General features: G+C 39.1%; 1 protein-coding gene and 1 pseudogene across 2 annotated transcripts in view; one reads left to right on the top strand and one right to left on the bottom strand.

The window, feature by feature from the left end:
- Positions 1 to 21779, top strand: part of CNOT6 (CCR4-NOT transcription complex subunit 6) — a 76133-nt gene that overhangs the window by 30136 nt on the left and 24218 nt on the right. The window lies entirely within an intron of this gene.
- LOC124508485 (factor in the germline alpha-like) lies at positions 5008 to 5667 on the bottom strand (annotated as a pseudogene).

Genomic DNA, 21779 nt, shown 5'->3' with positions numbered 1-21779 from the left:
TTTTTTTCTGTTCTCATTTTCTGTCTGATTGAAGGACTTCCCCTTAGTATTTCCTGTGGTGGAGGTATACTTGCTGGTTTGTTCAGGTTTCATGTTTGAAAAGTCTTTTTATTTTGCCTTCTTTTTTGTAAGATAATTTTTCTGGGTATAGAATTCTGGGTTAACAGTTTTCATCTTGAAGTACTTTAAAGATCCTGTTCCATCTTTGTGCTTGCATTGTTTTTGATGAGCAGTCTGCTGTTGTTCTTACCCTTGTCTCTTTTATGTATGTCCTTTTTCTGTGGCTGCTTTAAGATTTTTTCTTTATTACTGGTTTTAAGCAATGTGATTATGATGTATTTTGGTGTCTTTTTTTTTTTCTTGTGCTTAGGTTTTGTTGAACCTCTTGGATCTGTAGGTTAATAGTTTTCAGAAAATTTGAAAGAGTTTAGGCTACTCTTTTAAGTAATTTTTTATATTCTTCCCTCCACTCCCCACCTTTTTTGGAATACAGTTACAGTAAAACCTTGGTTTGTGAGTATAATTCGTTCCAGAAACATTCATGTAATCCAAAGAAAGCACTTGTCTATCAAAGCAAATTTCCACATAAGAAATAATGGAAACTCAGATGATTTGTTCCACAACCAAAAATATGCATATAAAAATGATTACAATACTGTAATATAATACAAAATAATAAAGAAAATACAAAATTATAAAGAAAAATAAACAAATTAACCTGCACTTACCTTTGAAAACCTTCATGACTGATGTGAGGTAGATGAGAGAGGAGGGTTATTGTGTAGGACGACTTCCAGTATCCCTAACGGAATCACTGTTACTCATTGGGTCAATGGAATCTTTTTCTTTTGGTGCAGCTTTAACAAGGAACCTATCCAATGACACTTGGCTTTTGTCATTGAGGATTTCTCAGAAATGGAATATTGTATTATTGTGAAACAGATTCATCACTTGCACTGCCACAGCCTTATTCAGGTGGTGCTTTTTTACAAAATTTTGGACTGTTTCCCACATTTTACACATCTCCCTAATCTCATTTGAAGTGAGGGATTCCTCCGCCTTTTCTCCTCCTTCTCTACAGATGAGATGCACATGTAGACTTCTTACAAAATCTTTCAATTTCGGCCACCCTCATACCTCATTCATGCTTCTGGATGATTTGCTTTTTTTTGTTTTAAATGTTTATTTCTGAGACAGAGACAGAGCATGAGTGGGGGAGGGGCAGAGAGAGAGGGAGACACAGAATCAGAAGCAGGCTCCAGGCTCTGAGCTGTCAGCACAGAACCTGATGTGGGGCTCGAACTCACAAACCGTGAGATCATGACCTGAGCTGAAGTTGGTCGCTCAACCGGCTGAGCCACCCAAGGCGTCCCTCCATGATGTTCTTCTTAACTTCCACTGTAATCATCTCCTTCTTACAGCCTTTCTTTTCAACCTTTTTCTGCATGGGAGCCATTGTATGTGCTCTCATGGATGTTTACTACAGTGCAGTATTAATAAACTCTTGTTATATACTGTAGTTAATGTAACTGACAGTAAGACAGAGGAAAGGGTCCCTGCAGGCAGCCTGACCTAGAATGAAGCAAAGAATTCCTAAGCTTACTCTTTTGTGGAAAAGGACTGCCCATAGGTGCTTTGAAGTGACAAAAAATACACTAGTGCCCTTCCAACATTCTAAAAGAAATCACTGATTTCTGCAAGCACCACAGCCATGGGAGAGGATCACCCACAATCCTGCAATGAGAGAGAGAAAGAAGAACCATTGGCTCAGTTGTGATCATGTGACGTTCAACGTCATATACTACTCTTATTGCAAGACATGGCTCGTTTTTCAAGTTAAAATGTGCTAGAAATGTTTGCTCATCGGTGCACCTGGGTGGCTCAGTCAGTTAAGCATCTGACTTCGGCTAGGTCATGAACTTGTGGTTCATGAGTGAGTTTGGGCCCTATGTCAGGCTCTGTGCTGATAGCTCAGATCCTGGAGCCCGCTTTGGATTCTGTGTCTCCCTCTTTCTCTCTCCCCTCTCCCACTCATGCTCTGTCTCTCTTCTCTCTCAAAAAATGAATAAACATTAAAAAAATTTTTTTTTAAAAAGAAATGTTTACTTGTGGAACACTAAGAGAAGAAGTTACTCAGAATCCAAGGTTTTACTGTACTTGTATCTTGAAGTTGCCTTATAGCTCACTAATCCTGTTTATTAATTTGTTCCTTTTTTTTCTTTTAGACAGTTTTTATTGCTGTCTTTAATTTCATTAATTTTTACAATATCTAATTTGCTGTTAATCTCATCCAGTAATAGTGTATTTTTCATAACTAGAAGTTAAAAGTGTGTTTTTTTTTTTTAATCTTCCATGCCTTTACTTAACATTTTGCCTCTACCTTTTTGAGGGTATGTAATACAGTTAAAATAACTTTCAATGTCCTTATTTGCTAATTCTGTCTTTTTAGATAGATTGGATTGGTTATGATTCCTTTTCACTTTCCCTCTACCCATTGCTCTTTTTCTCTCCTTTTGCATGTCTGGTAATTTTGTATTAGTCACATTGCATTGTGAATTTTACTTTTTTGGGTGCTTGATGGTTTTGTACTCCTATAAATACTCCTGAGCTTTGTTCTGGGATGCAGTTGAATTATTTGGAAACAGTTTGATTTTTCTCAAGATCTGCTTTAAGTACTACCTTTCTAAATTCTCTGAATTATGAAATTTTCCATCTGATGGGAACACAAACTATTCCTGGTCCTGTGTGATCTATCTAAGGTTTGTTTCCTCTGCCCTTTTCTGTTTGTCCTCCCCCATCTCTGGTCTCAGATTCTGTTCATATGCATTTGCCGATCATTACTCAGCTGAAGACTCAGGAGGATCTTCAGATCTTTAGAGCTTTCTATCTGTGTAGCTCTCTCTGGCACTTTGCCCTGTGAACTGTAGCCACCTTGATGTCCCTGGACTGACAGCTTCATCTCAATTCACATAGACCACCAGACTCCACTTGGGTTCCATCTCCCCACACCACTCTAAGGAAGCCGTCCAGGCACAACTGTCACAAAGGCTCACCTTGTCTATGTCCCATCTGTCAATGATTATTGTCCCGTGCTACTTGATGTCTAATGTCTGAAACTCAATTTTTCATATATTTGTTTGGTTTTTAGTTGTTTTATATAGGAGGGTAAATCTAGTATGTGTCACTCTTTCTTGCCTAAAATGCAAGTCCATCATAGGTTTTTTTTTTTTTTTTCAATGTTTGTTTATTTTTGAGACAGTGCAAAGTGGGAGAGGGGCAGAGGAGGACAGAGGCTCCAAAGTGGGCTCTGTGCTGACAGCAGGGAGTCTGATGTAGGGCTCAGACCCATGAACTGCAAGGTTATGACCTGAGCTGAAGTTGATTGCTCAACCAGCCAAGCCCCCCGGTGCCCCCATCATAGTTTTTTTTTAAGATTGTGTCTGATAACTCCAATATCCAAATCTCCTGGGAGTTCTGTTTTGTTGTTTTTCTATTTCTTTTGGTTTTCAATACTTTGGTAATTTTCTTTCTCCTTCCTTCTTTTCTTTTCTTTTTTCTTTTCTTTTCTTTTCTTTTCTTTTCTTTTCTTTTCTTTTCTTTTCTTTTCTTTTCTTCTTTTCTTTTCTTCTTTTCTTTTCTTTTCTTTTCTTTTCTTTTCTTTTCTTTTCCTCTTCCTTCCTTCCTTCCTTCCTTCCTTCCTTCCTTCCTTCCTTCCTTCCTTCCTTCTCTCTCTCTCTCTCTCTCTCTTTCTTTCAGAAAGAGGGAGAGAGTGTGCCTATGCACATGAGCGGGGGAGGGGCAGAGAGCGAATCTTAAGGAGGCTCCACGTGAATCCTGCTGCAGAGCTTGATCTCATAGCTGTGAGATCATGACCTGAGCCAAAATGAAGAGTCAGACACTTACTTGAGCCACCCAGTCACCCCACTTCGGTGATTTTCATTGAGTTCTGGAAATTGTATGAAATGGTAGAATAATTTGATAGTCTGGATGGTGTTCTTTTTCCTTACAGGTGGATTTACTTTTGTCCTTGGGCAGGTAGTCACGGTAGGAGCAGCTGACCATAATCTAATCAAGGATTTATCTCCTTTTGTGTGGTGTACATTGGGTTGGCTTATTGCAGGTCATACTTACTACATTTATAGATCTTCTTTTTTTTTTTAAGTTTATTTACTTATTTTTGAGAGGAAGTATGAGCATGAGTAGGGGAGGGGCAGAAAGAGATAGCAGGAGAGAGAGAGTCCCAAGCAGGCTCTGCGCTGTCAGCATGGGAGCCCTATGCGGGGCTTGAACTCACAAATTGTGAGATCATGACCTGAGCTTAACCAACTGAGCCATCCAGGCACCCCCCCCCCCCCACCACCATTTATAGATCCTAACTAGAATCTTGATGATTTAGCAGGGTCTTCTGTGATGGTTCCCGAATTCCTGTGTTGTTTCCCCAGCGGTGGAAGAGGGATTAAAGCTTTGCTTAGCACCTCAGCCTCTCTGCTTTCGCCTCATCTACTTGCCTTAGCTGCTTGTGATTCTGCATATTTTGCCAAAGGTAATGTGGGACCTGTCCTACCTGGTACTTCTCTTCTGAGCTCTTTGTCTCTCATCTCTTTGCTGCCTTGGTAGTTCTCTGGTGCTTTCAAATTCATTTTTGTGTTTTGTACCCAGTTTTCATCTAGTTTTTCTTTCCTTCAGTAGGGTGGTTGGTCAACAGCAAATTATTTTGTTGTTACAGGAAGCTGAAATTCAGATATATACAAATTTTTAAATTCTACGTAAAGAATCTGCAGATAACAAACAACTTTCATGTTCCTCTTGTTCTTCCATTGTGTTGTGGCAGCACTGTGACTGTCTGCTTTTGAGGTACATCTGTAGCCCAGAACAGGTACTTGTTCCAGGCCCTTGAGGTGGCAGTGCAGGTAGGGAGAGATATACTGACCAGAGTCACACTAAGGAACCTTCCAGGATATAGGAACTTAGGTCTGGACTCCTTGGGAGTCTTTTTTTTTTTTTTTTTTAAACTTTCAAGACTGCATGTGTCTCTAGGAGGTAGGCCTGGTCTGGCCTTTTCACTTTGCATACTTGGGGAAGCCTGTGACTCAGGACATCCACTTCTAAGAATCTGTCCAGACTCCCGGTTGGGGAGATCTCTCCAGTCCTAGACATCATGCTCTGGCGACTAAGTGTATGCTGACTCACCACTGCTACCATCTGCCCCGGGCCTTTCCTCCTCATTCTTCAAGCCCACAATACAGCTGGCATATTGGGTGTTGTTTCTCGATAGATTTCTAGCCAAGGATATATGTGGTTCAGAAGTATTGTTGCTATAGTTCTGGTGATCTGGATTTTCTTCTGAGTCTTTGGCTCTTTTGAAAATATCACTGGGAACTTACATGTATTCAGTTGCACCTTTAAGGATATCAGCTTTGCTGTGCTTCCTGCTCTGGGGAAGAAATAGCACAAGTGCCTTCAGTTTGGCAAAACCAAAGTTCAGATTTTTTTATCCACTCATACTCTTTGGTGTTGGCCACGTGCTCCTGCTCCAGCACCAGTTGGAGGTAACCACTTGAACTGGCAGATGGTGGCCAGCTAGGGCAGCGGCTCAGACTGCTCCCACAGCATGTCCTCCAGCACCTTTGCCTGCTGGGCACCCAGGAGAGTGGGTGCAGGGGCCATGGAGGGCAGGGGGTCCTCCTTGGTAGTTTTTAAATGATCTATAAATCAGGTGCCTTTAGCTGTAGGGTCACACATTAGCCTTTTCTAGTTTGTGACATTTTCTGACATTTTGAAGGCTTCAGTTGAGTTTGAGTCTAGTTTGAGTAAGCTTTCTTCATGTTTTTCCATGAAGAGTGGTAGACCATGTTGCTCAAATTCTGGATCAGGTTCTTCTGATTTTCTTTTTTAAAAATTTTTTAAAATTAACATCCAAGTTAGCGTATAGTGCAACAATGATTTCTGGAGTAGATTCCTTAATGCCCCATACCCATTTAGCCCACATCCCCCCTCCCACAACCCCTCTAGTAACCGTCTGTTCTCCATATTTAAGAGTCTTTTATGTTTTCTCCCCCTCCCTGTTTTTATATTACTTTTGCTTCCCTTCCCTTGTGTTCATCTGTTTTGTATCTTAAATTCCTCATGAGTGAAGTCCTATGATATTTGTCTTTCTCTGACTAATTTCATTTAGCATAGTACCCTCTAGTTCCATCCACGTAGTTGCAAATGGCAAGATTTCATTCTTTTTGATTGCCCAGTAATACTCCATTTGTGTGTGTGTGTGTGTGTGTACATACATACACACACACACATACATCTTCTTTATCCATTCATCCATCGATGAACATTTGGGCTCTTTCCATACTTTGGCTATTGTTGATAGTGCTGCTAGAAACATTGGGGTGCATATGTCCCTTTGAAACAGCACACCTGTATCCCTTGGATAAATACCTAGTAGTGCAATTGCTGGATTGTAGGGTAGTTCTATTTTTAATTTTTTGAGGAACCTTCATATTGTTTTCCAGAGTGGCTGCACCAGTTTGCATTCCCACCAGCAGTACAAAAGAGATCCTCTTTCTCAACGTTTTTTATTTATTTTTGGGACAGAGAGAGACAGACCATGAACGGGGGAGGGGCAGAGAGAGAGGGAGACACAGAATCGGAAACAGGCTCCAGGCTCCGAGCCATCAGCCCAGAGCCTGACGCGGGGCTCGAACTCACGGACCGCGAGATCGTGACCTGGCTGAAGTCGGACGCTTAACCGACTGCGCCACCCAGGCGCCCCGAGATCCTCTTTCTCCACATCCTTGCCAACATCTGTTGTTGCCTGAGTTGTTAATGTGAGCCATTCTGACAGGTGTGAGGTGGGATCTCACTGTGGTTTTGATTTGTGTTTCCCTGATGAGTGATGTTGAACATTTTTTCATGTGTCAGTTGGCCATCTGGATGTCTTCTTTGGAGAAGTGTCTGTTCATGTCTTTTGCCAATTTCTTCACTGGATTATTTGTTTTTTGGGTGTTGAGTGTGATAAGTTCTTTATAGATTTTGGATACTAACCCTTTATCTGATATGTCATTTGCAGATATCTTCTCCCATTCTGTCGGTTGCCTTTCCATTTTGCTGATTGTTTCCTTTGCTGTGCAGAAGCCTTTTATTTTGATGTGGTCCCAATAGTTCATTTTTGCTTCTGTTTCCCTTGCCTCCGGAGATGTGTTGAGTAAGAAATTGCTGCAGCAAAGATCAAAGAGATTTTTGCCTGCTTTCTCCTTGAGGATTTTGATGGCTTCCTGTCTTACATTGAGGTCTTTCATCCATTTTGAGTTTATTTTTGTGTATGGGGAAGAAAGTGGTCCAGGTTCATTTTTCTCCATGTCACTGGCCAGCTTTCCCACCACCACTTACTGAAGAGACTGCCTATCCATTGGATATTCTTTCCTGCTTTGTCAAAGATTAGTTGGCCATATGTTTGTGAGTCTATTTTTGGGTTCTGTATTCTGTTCCATTGGTCTGAGTGCCTGTTTTTGTGCCAGTATGATTTTTTTTTTTAATGTTTATTTTTGAGAGAGAGAGAGAGAGAGAAAGCATGCATGAGTGAGGGTGGGGGGCAGAGAGAGAGGGAACAGAGGATCCAAAGCAGGCTCTGCACTGACAGCAGAGAGAGCCCGGCATGGGGCTCGAACTCATGAACTGTTAGATCTTGACCTGAGCTGAAGTTGGACGCTTTATTGACAAAGCCACCTAGGTGTCCCAAGTTCTTCTGAATTTTTTAAAGATAGTACTACATTTAGCTCTTTTCGGTAATTGTGGTAAGTGTAACTCCAGAGTCAAGTAGCTTTCAGAATGTTAACAGCTTGTGCAGCTGTCCACCCTCTCGGTGACCCTGATGTCTACTCTAGGGAAGTCTAGAGTGGGGACAGGTAAACAAGAGAGGAGGGAAACTCAAGTGGAGGCAGGACATGCACAATACTAGTTTTGAGGCCATCACTAACTTACTGGAAATCACTTACATGTTATTCATTTACTCTGAGACTTCTGATGTGGAAGGTGATGAGACATAAGGTTTCAGGAATCTTACAGGCTATAGAAGACTCCCACAAGAAGATAATTATAAAACCATGATAAATACAGGACAGAAAGCTTGACCTATTATATTATCTTTTCTTTAAGACGGTCTTAGCCAGCTTGGCAGGATCAGGGAAAACATCCTAGAATAGCTGACTACTGAGTTAATGATATTAGCCAGGAGAAAGTGGAGTTAAGGACATCACAGGAAAAGGGGACATGGAGAATATAAAGTATACGGTGGAAGTCTCCCTTTCATCCCCCTTTTCCCGTTATACCTCCCAGCATGCACACACGTATGCATTCATACACAGGGTTATTAGTTTCTTTTATACACCTCTGGAGTCCTTCCATACATATGTAAATACAAATACAGTTTCTTATTCCACACCGTATTTAAAAAAAATTTTTTTTAATGTGTATTCATTAAATATCTCTCAGAGAGAGATAGAACATGAGCAGGGGAGGGGCATAGAGAGAGGGAGACACAGAATCTGAAGCAGGCTCCAGGCTCTGAGCTGTCAGCACAGAGCCCAACGCAGAGTTCGAACCTACAAACTGTAAGATCATGACCTGAACCGAAGTCAGGACACTTAACCAACCGAGCCACCCAGGTGCCCCTACCCCTTATTTTTAATTCAAAAGATAGTATATTATGTACAAATTTCTGCACTTTGCTTTTTTTCCCATGTAACATTGTACTGTGGAGAGATTCTAAATAATAGATAGTTCTCTTATCACTGTAATTTTTCCTCCCTCCTTCCCTCCTTCCCTCTCCCTCCTTCCCTCTCCCTCCTTCCCTCTCCCTCCTTCCCTCTCCCTCTCCCTCCTTCCCTCTCCCTCCTTCCCTCTCCCTCTCCCTCCTTCCCTCTCCCTCTCCCTCCTCCCTCTCCCTCTCCCTCTCCCTCCTTCCCTCTCCCTCTCCCTCCTTCCCTCTCCCTCTCCCTCCTTCCCTCTCCCTCTCCCTCCTTGCCTCTCCCTCCTTCCCTCTCCCTCTCCTTCCTTCCCTCTCCCTCTCCTCCCTTCCCTCTCCCTCTCCCTCTCCCTCTCCCTCTCCTTCCCTCTCCCTCTCCCTCTCCCTCTCCCCTCCTTCCCTCTCCCTCCTTCCCTCTCCCTCCTTCCCTCTCCCTCCTTCCCTCTCCCTCCTTCCCTCTCCCTCTCCCTTCCCATTTTCGAGAGAGAAAGAAAGAATCTCAAGTAGGTTCCATGTGTGTAGCCTGATGAAGGGCTCAAGGCACCCCTGTAACTTATTTAAGTAGTACTATATTGATGTTCAGTCTATGACAAACCACTGCTACAGTGAATAACCTTGTAGATTGTTTTGCATCCTTTCTAATGTATATGTAGGTCAAAAGGGTGTATGTGTTTATAATTTTGACAGATGATAGTTGGCAACTTTTTTCAATAATGAAATTCAGAATCACTTATCTGGTCCTAGCATTTTTATCATGATCATGTTGTTTTATAAATTAGGGTGATTTGTAGGATACTTTTTTTTTTTTTAAATGTTTGCTTATTTATTTTTGAGAGAGAAAGAGAGCACAAGCAGGGAGGGGCAGAAAGAGAGGGAGACACAGAATCCGAAGCAGGCTCCAGGCTCTGAGCTATCAGTGCAGTGCCCAATGTGGGTCTCAAACTCACAAACTGTAATATGACCTGAAGTCAGATGCTTAATCAACTTAGCCACCCAGGCTTCCCTATAGGATGTCTTTCCATTTGTTTTTTTGTAGAAGTCCTATATACTTCTTGGTAGATTTATTCATAGGTATTTTACCTTCTGGTTCTTCTTATGAATAGAATCTTCTGTTACTTTTTCATCTAATTATTGTATACATGCAAATTGTTTTGCATATGTTGTTTTGTGCTTTGTTCTCTGTTATGCTATAAACTTTTTTATGTAACTGTTTTATTGAGATATAATTCACATATCCTATAATTCATTAAAGTGCACAGTCAGTGGGTTTTCGTTTATTCACAGGTGTGCAACCATTATCACATTCACTTTTAAAACATTTTTAGCACCCCAAAAGAAACCCTATACTCATTAGCAGTCACTTCCCATTTCCTTCCGGTCCCCTAGGCCTAGGTAGCCAGTAGTTTATTTTCTACATCTATAGATTTGCCTGTTCCAAACATTTTCTTGTGGTCTTTGTGACTGCCTTCTTAATACTTAGGATAATGTTTTCAAGATTCATCCGTGTTGTAGCATGTATTAGTACTTCATTCCTTTTAGTGGCTGAATAATGTTCCATGTGTGGATATCATTGTATTTATTTATCTGTGTAAAAACACACTCCTGTGTGTCTTGTCTACTCAGTACTCTACTACAATACTACTTTACTTCAACACTGGATGTGCCGGTTTTCTACACTTAAAGCAATTCTGTGACACCACCTCAGCTGGGTGTCCTATAATTGAACTCAATTCTGACACTAGTGTCGGGTACCACAAGTTAAGGGTTCAATCCCATGGAACTGCTCCCCTCAACTTCAGACACTAGTCACAAGTCCAGGTTATCTTGTGCTTTCAGTTGAGGAGCTACAAATCCAGAGGTTCCCAGGATCATCCTCTCCTTGGGTTTAATTAATTTGCTATTATCAGCTCACAGAACCAGGAGAAGAGTTTACTTACTAGATTACTGGCTTATTATAAAAACTCAGGAACAGCCAATGGAAGAGATCCCATAGAGCAAGGTGTAGGGAGCAGGTAAGAAACTTCCATGCTCTTTCCAGACCCCTCGCCTTCCCCATACCTCCCTGTGTTCCCTACTCTTGAAAGCTCAGAACTCCATAGTTAACAGATTCCCTCAGAGGCTTCATTAGGCACGGTTGATTAAATCTGGTGATTGATACAACTTCTCCCCCCTCTCTTCTCCCTGGTGGTTGGGGATGGGGGCTGGTGGGGACTGAAAATTTCAATTCTCTAATCCTGCTTGGTGTCCCTGGCAAGTCCCCATTTATGGGGGCATTAAAAAAGTCACCTCATTTAAGGTTAAACTCTGGTGTCCTTGAAAGGAGCACCTGTAATAAAAGACACCTTTACTGTTTTAATCACTTCAGAAATTCCAAGGATTTTAGGAGCTCCATTCTGGAAACAGAGATGAAGATCAAATGTATATTTTTTGTTATAAATCAAAGCATCACAGATTGTTTCTATTTTTTGGCTCTAAGAATAATACTGCTGTGAACATTTGTGTACAAGTTTCTTTGTGGGCATTTTCATTTCTGTCAGGTAGGTACTTAGGAGTGGAATTACTAGATCATATGGTAAATGTTTAACTTTTTGAGTAACTGCCAGACTGTTCTGAAAGTTTGCATCATTCTACATTCTAAACCACCTTGTACAAGGGTTACAATTTCTCCACTCCTTGGCAACAATTGTTACATATGTCTTTTTGATTTAGCCATCTTAGTGGGCATGAAAGAAGCATTGTGGCTTTGATTAGGGTTTCCTTGGTGGTTCATGAAATCGAGCATCTTTGCGTGTATTTATTGACCATTTACTTATCTTCCTTGGAGATGATACAAGCTTTTGATAGAAAAAGTATGTAATGAGTGGATGGGGGAAATGTACAATGATGGTCTATTTCACTTTCATTGTAGGCAATCAAGTTTAAAAGCAAAACATGCAGTTAAAACTAAGATTTGTAACCTTTAATGTTTTTAGAATCTCTGTTAATCTTAGATCTGTTTTAGAAAATCTTTTATAGCAAACAAAAGTTCTATGGTTCCATCATTTTTTAATTTTTTTCTTTTTTTTTTTAAATCACATTAAGGAATCATGTATAGTTTAATTTTGTTTCCTGTTTTGTTTTTTTTTATATTAACACGAATGTGATATAATGGTAGTTACACCAGGTGATGGGATTTGGTATTTTTAAACAGTGTTGAATTATATAGTAAGCATGTTCATTTAAAAATAAATTTATTAGGGGCACCTGGGTGGCTCAGTTGAGCGACCAACTTCGGCTCAGGTCATGATCTCACGGTTTGTGAGTTTGAGCCCTGCATCGGGCTCTGTGCTGACAGCTCAGAACCTGGAGCTTGCTTCTGATTCTGTATCTCCCTCTCTCTCTGCCCCTCCCCCACTCATGCTCTGTCTCTTTCTGTCTCAAATAAATAAACGTTAAAAAAATTTTTTTAAATAATAATAAAAATAAATTTATTAACAGGACACCTAGCTGGCTCAGTCATTTGACTCTTGATCTTGAAGTTGTGAGTTCAAGCCCCATGTTGGGTGTGGAGATTACTTAAAAATAAAATCTTTAAAAAATGAAGTTAGAAAAGTGCAAAAGGTGTAACCGGTTCGGATGTTACTGACTGAGCTTCGCAACAAACATTTCCTTTTATTAAGGTCAGTTACCAGATGGTGGAGCTCCTTAGTGGTAGAGCACAGACTATTGTGAGTCCCCTTACCTGAGTTCAGCCCTTTCTTCATCTGCATCACACCACCTCCACTGTCAGTTTTGAGCCTGATATTCTCACCTTTCTTTGTTCTTTTGCCTTTTTTCTTTAAATTTTTTTTTTTTCAACGTTTATTTATTTTTGGGACAGAGAGAGACAGAGCATGAACGGGGGAGGGGCAGAGAGAGAGGGAGACACAGAATCGGAAACAGGCTCCAGGCTCTGAGCAGTCAGCACAGAGCCCGACGCGGGGCTCGAACTCACGGACCGCGAGATCGTGACCTGGCTGAAGTCGTACACTTAACCGACTGCGCCACCCAGGCGCCCCTCTTTTGCCTTTTTTCTAATACTCGCCTCAGTCTTTGCATTCTCAGGTTCTAGGCTTTTTACCTCCAGGCCTAATCTTCTTTTACTTAAACTAGATCTCTTTAATTTGAACAAGCGACATTCTTTCCTTGCATTTAAGACCTGAATTCTTTCCCACCAAAGTTTGATGAGGGTACCTTTGCAGATGTGTTTTCCTTCACGGATTGAAACTTCCATTTGTTAACTCACATGCCCTGTTAAGGCCGTTTCCTTCCCCATCAACTTTGCTATTTTTAAATTAAGCACTATCAATGGATTTAATCTGCCAAATGTTCTCCTTAGTGCCCTTCATGTAATTTAATCGGGTCTCTCTTCTTCTTCTTCTTAATCCAATTTGCCATTCTCACAGCACAGTCCTCTTCCTTTTGTGAAGTTTACCTTACCGTGACCCCGAAATCCTGGTCTTTAACTTCATCAGGAGTTGTGAGTGGGGAAAATTTCAAATGGCCACCGTTTCCAGTTACAGTGGATTCTTGTTATTCACAGTAGTTATGCTCTATATGGTCACCTTGAGCATGGAATTAGCAAGTACTGAAGCATTGCTCCGAGAGGAGATACATGGTTAGGTTCCTGTGAACCTCTAGTCACAACACTTTTCATCAACTAGTCAATACATAAGCTTGTTTTATGTGTGTTTATGTTTAAAGACACCTTATTTAATGTATATTGTCAACTCATTAACCTTGAATTCTTGGACACTAATGAATGCCTGAGGGAAACTTAGCTCAAACACTAGACACCTCACAGCCTTGCAGCTGGCATTTCAGCCCCATGCTTTGGGGCCATTTAAAACCTCAAATTCACCCACAAAAAGCACAAATACGCAAAAAACAAATATGCAAAAACAAATATAGCACTAAATTATGAAGAAGACACTTGTTCACATTGTGAAAAGTGGAGCAAGAAGCCAGAGTGTTACCTTGTTGGACCTCATCTGGGAACTGTTCTGGGTGACTACAGTTTTTTGCTTCTCTGTGCATGTTTGTGAATGAATGTAACAGAAATACAAGAATTGCATTTGGAGTTACAAGTAAACTGGAGGGGATAGGGGAATTCACAGATACAGAATCTGGGAATAATGGAGATAAGTATAATTCCCTTTTCTTCTAAAATGTCAGTTTTAAAGATTCAAGTCAAGATGTTTTCTTCCTTGCTTTCTCTAAATCTGCAAATGTAGAGGTAGCAATTTTGATTTCTTCATAGGGATGTTAATTATACCTGGTCCCTAGAGTTTGCTGATCGCCCCTCTGATTTGAGGGAACACTAGTTAGATTCCCCCTGTCTCTTAGTATTTAACAAATAAAGGATTCTGGATATGTTAGAATGAAATTACTTCTCAAAACACAGCTCTTAATTTAGGTCAGGATAATCTCAGGATTTCTCAAGTCACAAAGCTGCTTAAAATTGAATGCACATTTTTGGATGCAGAGGAATATGTACAATTTTATGGAGAAGTAAATAGATATCCTCAGAATTTCAAAAGGTGACTCTTTTATTCTCAAAAATTAGGAACCTTAATTTCTTAGGTTACATAGTTCTACCAGTAGAGTTTTAATCTAATTGAGGAATTGTGATGGGGCAAAGGATATTCACATTTAAAATTTTTAGTAGGGGCCCCTGGGTGGCGCAGTCGGTTAAGCGTCCGACTTCAGCCAGGTCACGATCTCGCGGTCCGTGAGTTCGAGCCCCGCGTCGGGCTCTGGGCTGATGGCTCAGAGCCTGGAGCCTGTTTCCGACTCTGTGTCTCCCTCTCTCTCTGCCCCTCCCCCGTTCATGCTCTGTCTCTCTCTGTCCCAAAAATAAATAAACGTTGAAAAAAAAAAATTAAAAAAAAAATAAAAATAAAATTTTTAGTAGCTATTTCAGGATTGGTTTCAAAATATAGTTGTGTTTTTCCCCATAATTAATGAAGGTGTCTCAACCCTCTTAGCCTTGTGAATATTGGATACTAATCTTATTTTGTTATTTGCATAAGTAGAAGTGAATACTTTGTTTAAATTTGCATATGTTTTATTATTGAAATAAACATTTTTTTATAACTAACCCTTTTTTCTTGAGGACTTTATATTTACTGTTCTGTCCCCACACCAGCTTACTAGTCACTGAAAGTTGACCAAATAAATGAATGTTATCTCTCTCTCTCTCTTTGTTTTTGTTTCTTTTTTTTTTTTTTTTTTTTTTTAAGAGAGAGAGCGGGCACTCATGCAGGGAGTGGCCGAGGGAGAGGGATAGAATCTGAAGCAGGCTCCATGTCCAGCGTGGAGCCCTATGCAGATCTGTGCACGGAGCCTTATGTGGGGCTCAGTCTCACAACCGCGAGGTCATGACCTGAGCCGAAATCAAGAGTTGGATGCTTACCTGACTGAGCCACCTGGGTGTCCCTGAATATTATCTCTCTGGCTGCTGTACTTGTTGGCATCTCCACATTAGAGAGGTTTTAAATTTTAATGTACTCAAACCTGACAGTTTTTGGAATCTTGGGTTTGAGTTATTTTTAGAAATAATCTCTTCCATTACTTTTCTGGTTTTTTGGCATTTAGAAATTTATTTGTGTTACTTATCTGTGTATGGTAGAGATCTGATTCCTCCTTTCCCTCTCCCTTAAATCTTGTATGATTGATTTATTTAATACATGACTCCTTACACTTGATGAAAATTTTTTTTTAATGTTTATTTTTGAGAGAGAGACAGGAGTGGGGGCGGAGAGACAGGAATAGAGAGAGAATCCCAAGCAGGCCCTGCACTGTCAGTGCAGAGTCCAGTGCAGAGTCTGAACCCACAAACCATGAGATCATGACCTGAGCCACCCAGCCCCTCATCCTTTCTTCTTGGTTTTCTTTCTGCCTACTTTCTTGAGAATTAATTTTGTATCCTTCCTATTAAGTTGAGGTATAAAAATGTATTTCTCAAACCCTTCTACCTTTTTTTGTTAAGTGTTATCTTGAGGCTGAAACATGTTAAGACATGTACCCAATAAGTAGTTTGTGATATTTTAAGTGCTTTATTTATTTATATTGACTATTAGCTGTGTGCTTTAGTTTTATGAACTGAAAAGTAAATAAATTTGTTTTACAAATAGGAAATGATGTGGTTTCTACTGTAATTATTACACAGTAAGGAAAAATATTTTCTTAGACCAAGATAGATTTTATTGCTTAGCTGTATTGATTTAAGTTGACATGTAATAATCAGCATGTATGCAAAGTGAATAATGTGATATATTTGGACATCTATACATCCTTGAAACCATCACCACATTCAAGGGACATATCTGTCATTCCCCTAAATTTGTAATTCCTTTCTCTACCTCCTTCATTTCTCTGTCCCTTCCCCCAATCCCAGGTAATCGCTGTTCTTTTTCTTTAACCATAGGATTGGTTTACATTTTGTAGAATTTTTATTTAAAAGAAGTAATACAGTATGTACTTTTTGTTGTTGTTTAGTTTTGCTACTTATTTTGATATTCATCCATGCAGTTGGTTTTTAATAGTTCATACTTTTTATTACGGAGTAGTATCCTATTATTTGTATGTGTCAGCATTTATTTATCCATTTCTTTGTTGATGAAAATATTTTATAATTTCTACAAATAAAGCTTTATGTACACTTCTTTATAGAGGATATAACTTTCATTTTTCTTGGGCAAATACCTAAGAATGAAATTGATCATAAGGTAGGTAAGGTTTAACTTTTTAAAAACCTCAAACTATTTTGCAAAGAGGTTGTCTCATTTTACATTCTTACTAGATACCTTTGATCCATATCCTCACCAACACTTGTCAAGTCTTTTTAATTTTAGCCACTCTTCTGGGTTTGTAGTGGTATCTCATTGCGGTTTTAATTTTCATTTCCCTAATGATGCTGATGTTGAGCATTTTTTCATATGATTATTTACCAGGTGTATGTCTTCTTTGGTGAAGTGTCTATTTAGATGTTTTTCCTGTTTTGAAAATTGGATTGTTATTACTGAGTTTTGAGAGTTCTTTATATAATTTCTAAAATCAGGTAGTTTTAGTCTTCCAGCTTCTTTTTCAAAGTTGTTTTGAATTTTATAAGGCCTTTGAATTTCCATGCAAATTTTAGAATCCATTTGCCATTTTCAGACATGCTGGCATTTTGATTGTGATTGTGTTGACTCTAAACCAATTTGGGGGAGATCTTATATCTTAACAACATTAAATCTTCTGATCTGTGAACACTGTATATCTCTCTGCTTCTTTAGGACTTCTTTACTTGCTTTGAGGGTGTTTTGTAGTTTTTAATATATTGGTCCTACACATATTTTTGTCATATTTTCCTCTACTTTGTAATTTGGTACTAATGTAAATGTTATTGTAAATATGTTTCTGATTATGCATTGCTGTATATAAAAATACAGTAGATATTTTGTATATTGATACTTTATCCTACAACCTTGCTAAACTCATTTATTGGTGGTATTTTTGTAGATTCTTAGGATTTTACATGATGATTGTGCCATTTGCAGATAACCATGACTTTACTTATTTCGACTTTTTTTCTTATTGCACAGGCTAAAACTTCCAGCATAATTTTGATTGGGAGTGGTGATAGTGGACTTATCTTGCTTTGTTTCTGATCTCGGGAGGAAAGTGTTCATTCCCTTACCACTAACCTTCTTATACATACCCTTCTTCAAGATTTAGGAAGTTCTGTTCTTAGCTTACAAGCAAGCTTTTTTTTTTAAATCAGGATTTGATTTGATTAAATGCTGATTTTTAAATGTTGATTTTTGTCATATGCTTTTTTACATCTGTGTATATGATTTTCTTTTCTAAAAAAGTTTTTTGAAAAATTATTTTGAATGTTTAACAAACCTTGAATTTCCTAGCGCAAGTCTTACTTGGTCATTATCTTTTTAATCTATTGTTGAATTTGATTTGTTAAAATTTTGTTAAAATTTGCATTTTTGTTCATGAAGGATTTGATTTGTAGTTTTTTTGGTACTAGTTTTATCTGGTTTTGGTATCAGAGTGATGTTGGCCACATAGAATGAGTTCGAAAGGATCTTCTTGCTTTCACGTTTCTGGATCAGTTTGTGTAGAATTGTTATAGTTATTCCTTAAATATTTGGTTGTATTCACCAATGAGCCTTTCTGGTTCAAGAATTTTCTTTGTGGGAAGGTTTTTATCAAATATGTTCAGATATGTTTATCAAATATGTTTTTATCAAATATGTACCTGGGTGACTCAGTTAAGCGTCCTCCTTGGTTTCAGCTCAGGTCATGATCTCAAGGCTCATGAGTGCAAGCCCTGCATCAGGTTCTACGCTGACAGTGTGGAGCCTTTTTGGGATATTCTCTCTTTCTCTCTCTCTCTCTCTCTCTCTCTCTCTCTCTCTCCCCCTCTCTCCCCCTCTCTCCCTCTCCCTCTCCCTCCCTCCCTCCCTCCCCCCCCCCCCCCCCCGTCTCCCCCCTCTCTTTCTGCCCCTACCCTGCTTGTGCTCGTTCTCTCTTAAAATACACTTAATTTAAAAAAAAACACTCATAATGTTGTGCAGCCGTCTCTACCATCCATCTCTGTAGCTCTTTTCATCTTCTAACTTGTCTTCTTTTTTGAAAGGTATTTTTACTGGGTTGCTAGGTTCATAGTATTTTTTTTCTTTCAGTATATTAAAGATTTTGCTCTGCTTGTCATCTCTCTCGTACTGTTCACAAAAGTCTGCAGACATTTTATCTTTGTTTCTCTGTGTAATTATTTTTCCTTTTGCAGCTTTTAAGATTTTCTGTTTATCATTTGTTTTAAGCCATTTGATTAAGATGTGCCTTCCTGTAGTTTTCTTTTTTATTCTTCATGGAGTTTTCATATACTTGGGGGTTCATTGAGCTTTTTGTGTCTAGGTTTATAGTTTTCATGAAAAGTAGAAAATATTTTGCATCTCTTCATTGTCTTCTTTTTTTTCTTTTTGGTGATAGCCCAAGATATAATTCACATAATTCATCCACTTAAATGCACATTCAGTGGTTTTGTATATTCACAGAGTTTTGCACCCATTACCACAATCAGTTTTGACAACATTTTCATTGCCTCCAAAAGAAACCCGATACATATTAGCTTTCATTTCACCTCAGCTAGCCAGACCTTGAAAGCATTAATCTTTTTTCTGTCTGAATGGATTTGTTACTCTCCTGGACATTTCAAATAAATGGAATTATGTAATGTGTGGTCACTAGCTTTTTCCATTCAGCGAATTATTTTTAAGGTTCAATCGTGCTTTTAACACGTATTAATATTTCATATGTTTGAATATACCACATTTTATTTATCTGTTGACAGACATTTGGATTGTTTCTGTTTCTTTACTCTTAAGAATAATTCTGCAGTGAGCATTTAAGTTTTTGTGTGGACACGTGTTTTTCTTTCTTTTGGGCATATTCATCGGAATGAATTGCTGGCTCATGTGGTAACTTGTATAACCTTTTTGAGGAACTACCATACTATTTTCCAAAGTGGCTTCATTAGTTTACATTTCCACCAGCAGTATGTGAAGGTTCTAGTTTCTCTACTCCTTGCCAATACTCTGTCTTTTTTATTATAGTCATCTTAGTGGGTATGAAGTAGCGTATCGTTGTTTTTGATTTGCCTTTCTCTGATGGCTGGTGATAATGAGCATCTTTTCAAGTGCTTGTTGGCCACTTGTGTATCTTCTTTGGAGAAGTGCCTGTTCTTTGCCCACTTATAAAGTGAATTATTTGTCTTTTCTTACTGAGTTGTATCAGTTCTTTATATATTCTAGATACAAATATCTTATTAAATTTATGACTTTCAGATAGTTTCTCCTGTGTGAACACACTTTTCACTTTGTTGATGGTGATCTTTGAGGCACAAAAGGTTTTAATTTTGGTGAAGTACAGTTTAACATATTTTTTGTTGCTTATGCTGTTAGTGTCCTATCTAACAAACCATTGCATAATCTCAGGTCTTGAAGGTAAATGCCTCTGTTTTCTTCCAAAAGTTTTTGAGTCAGTTTTTGTATATGGTGTAAGGTAAAGGTTTAACTCTTAAAAGTTAAAACATGTGGATATCTGGTTATCTTTTGGGTTTATTTTCTAAGATATTTTTTTCTGTCCCCAACTCCCCTATTTTGGGGACTCCAACTACATATATATTAGGTTGTTTAAAGTTGTCCAAGAGTTCATGGACGTTGTTTTTTTTTTTAAATGTTTATTCATTTTGAGAGAGAGAGAGAGAGAGCGCATGAGTGGGGGCGGGACAGAGAGAGAATCCAAAGTAGGCTAGCGCAGAGCCTGAGGTGAGGCTTGGTCTCACAGACTGTGAGATCATGGCCTGAGCCAAAATCGGGAGTTGGATGCTTAACCAACTGCGCCACACAGGTGCCCATGCATGTGTTTTTTTCTAGTATTTTTCTCTCTTTTCATTTTGAGTAGTTTTGTTGCTGTATTGTGAATTTTGCCCTGTTGGGCAATGCATATTTTTGTATTCCTATAACCAGTATTGAACTTTATTTTGGGATACAGTTAGGTTACTCAGAAACAGTTTAGTTCTTTTGAGGCTTGCTCTTAAACTTTCTTAGGTGAGACCAGAGCAATCTTTAGGGCTGTTTTTTTTTTTAATGTTTGTATTTATTTTTGAGAGAGAGAGAGAGAGAGACAGACAGACAGAGCATGAGCGGGTGAGGGGCACAGAGAGAGGGAGACAGAGAATCCGAAGCAGGCTCCGGGCCCTGAGCTGTCAGCACAGAGCCTGATGCGGGGCTCGAACTCATGGACCGTGAGATCATGACCTGAGCCAAAGTTGGACATCTAACCAACTGAGCCACCCAGGTGCCCCTGATTTTATACCACTAATAAGTCCAGCACCTTGTGAGTTATGATACATTTCCTTCTGGTAGTTGGCAGCAGTAGCTAGCTTTAGTTCTGTGTAAATGTAGGGATTGTTTTTACTTCTTTTGGGTGTTTTTCCTTCTGGCTCAGGCAATTTCTCACATGTTTATACTGATCAGTACTTAGCTGAAAACTTGAGGGGGACCTTTTTCCCATCTCCAGACTTCTTTGTTTATCTCTTCCTCTCTGGTACTGTCTCTGCCTTTGTAAATTCTGGTCATCTTGGCTTCCCTGCTCCAGAACTTAGGGGAGATCACTGTGCTGCCCTTGGGATCTCCTACCTGTGCAGTCCAGGAAGCTGAGACAGTTGTAAGGCCTGCCTTGTTTGTGATCATTTGGGGATCACTCTTCTGCACTGGTTGAAGTCTAATCGCTAAAGTTTGTTGATTCATATATATTGTCTGGTGTGGTAGTTATTCAGGTAGGATAGTAAATTTGGTCTCTGTTACTCCACCTTGATTAGAAATCTTAAGATTGCTTTTTCAGCCAATAGAAAATCAGTTCTCAAAGACTAGTGTATTTCCATTACATCTGTTTGTTTCATTCTGTCTCAGACTAGATCTTAGACCATTAAAGAGATTGGAGGAAAGTTCTTAGATGGATTGTAGAAATGATTGTCATCTTACCAAGAAGTACCAAAGTACTGATTTAATGTTACATTGAAAGAGATTACTTTCTTAGTTACTGAACCCGGGGTCTACTACTGTTTGATTATGACTTCATATCTTTGATGTTTCTGGGCAAGTATTTTTGCTTGTAAATTATTCAGTACAGCTTTTGTTTAGTTATATGATTCTTGATGCAGTTATCACTTGAGTGCACTGGTCTTAAAACTTTGTTAAGCTGAGAATATATGGTTTACCTTTTTTTTGCAGGCAGAATTCTTGTTTTCTAGAGTATATATAGGAACAGCCTCCGAGAGAGGATTTGATTTTTTTTTACGTATCCAAATTGATCGTGGTGACATACTAGATTTATCATTACTATAAATCATTCATATCTTTCTTTCGTGTCATAGCTGAGGCAACCTTAAAGGATAAAGTCTTAGCTGTTGTGCTCTTAAAAAACAATGATGCATTTTAAACACTGAGATTTTTTTAGT

Source organism: Lynx rufus, unplaced genomic scaffold, assembly GCF_022079265.1.
Source record: "Lynx rufus isolate CCGP_SWC_20201006 ecotype Redwood Valley unplaced genomic scaffold, mLynRuf1.p SCAF_1, whole genome shotgun sequence".
In the NCBI taxonomy this organism is placed as follows: domain Eukaryota; kingdom Metazoa; phylum Chordata; class Mammalia; order Carnivora; family Felidae; genus Lynx; species Lynx rufus.
This window is presented reverse-complemented; position numbering and strand designations above follow the sequence as displayed.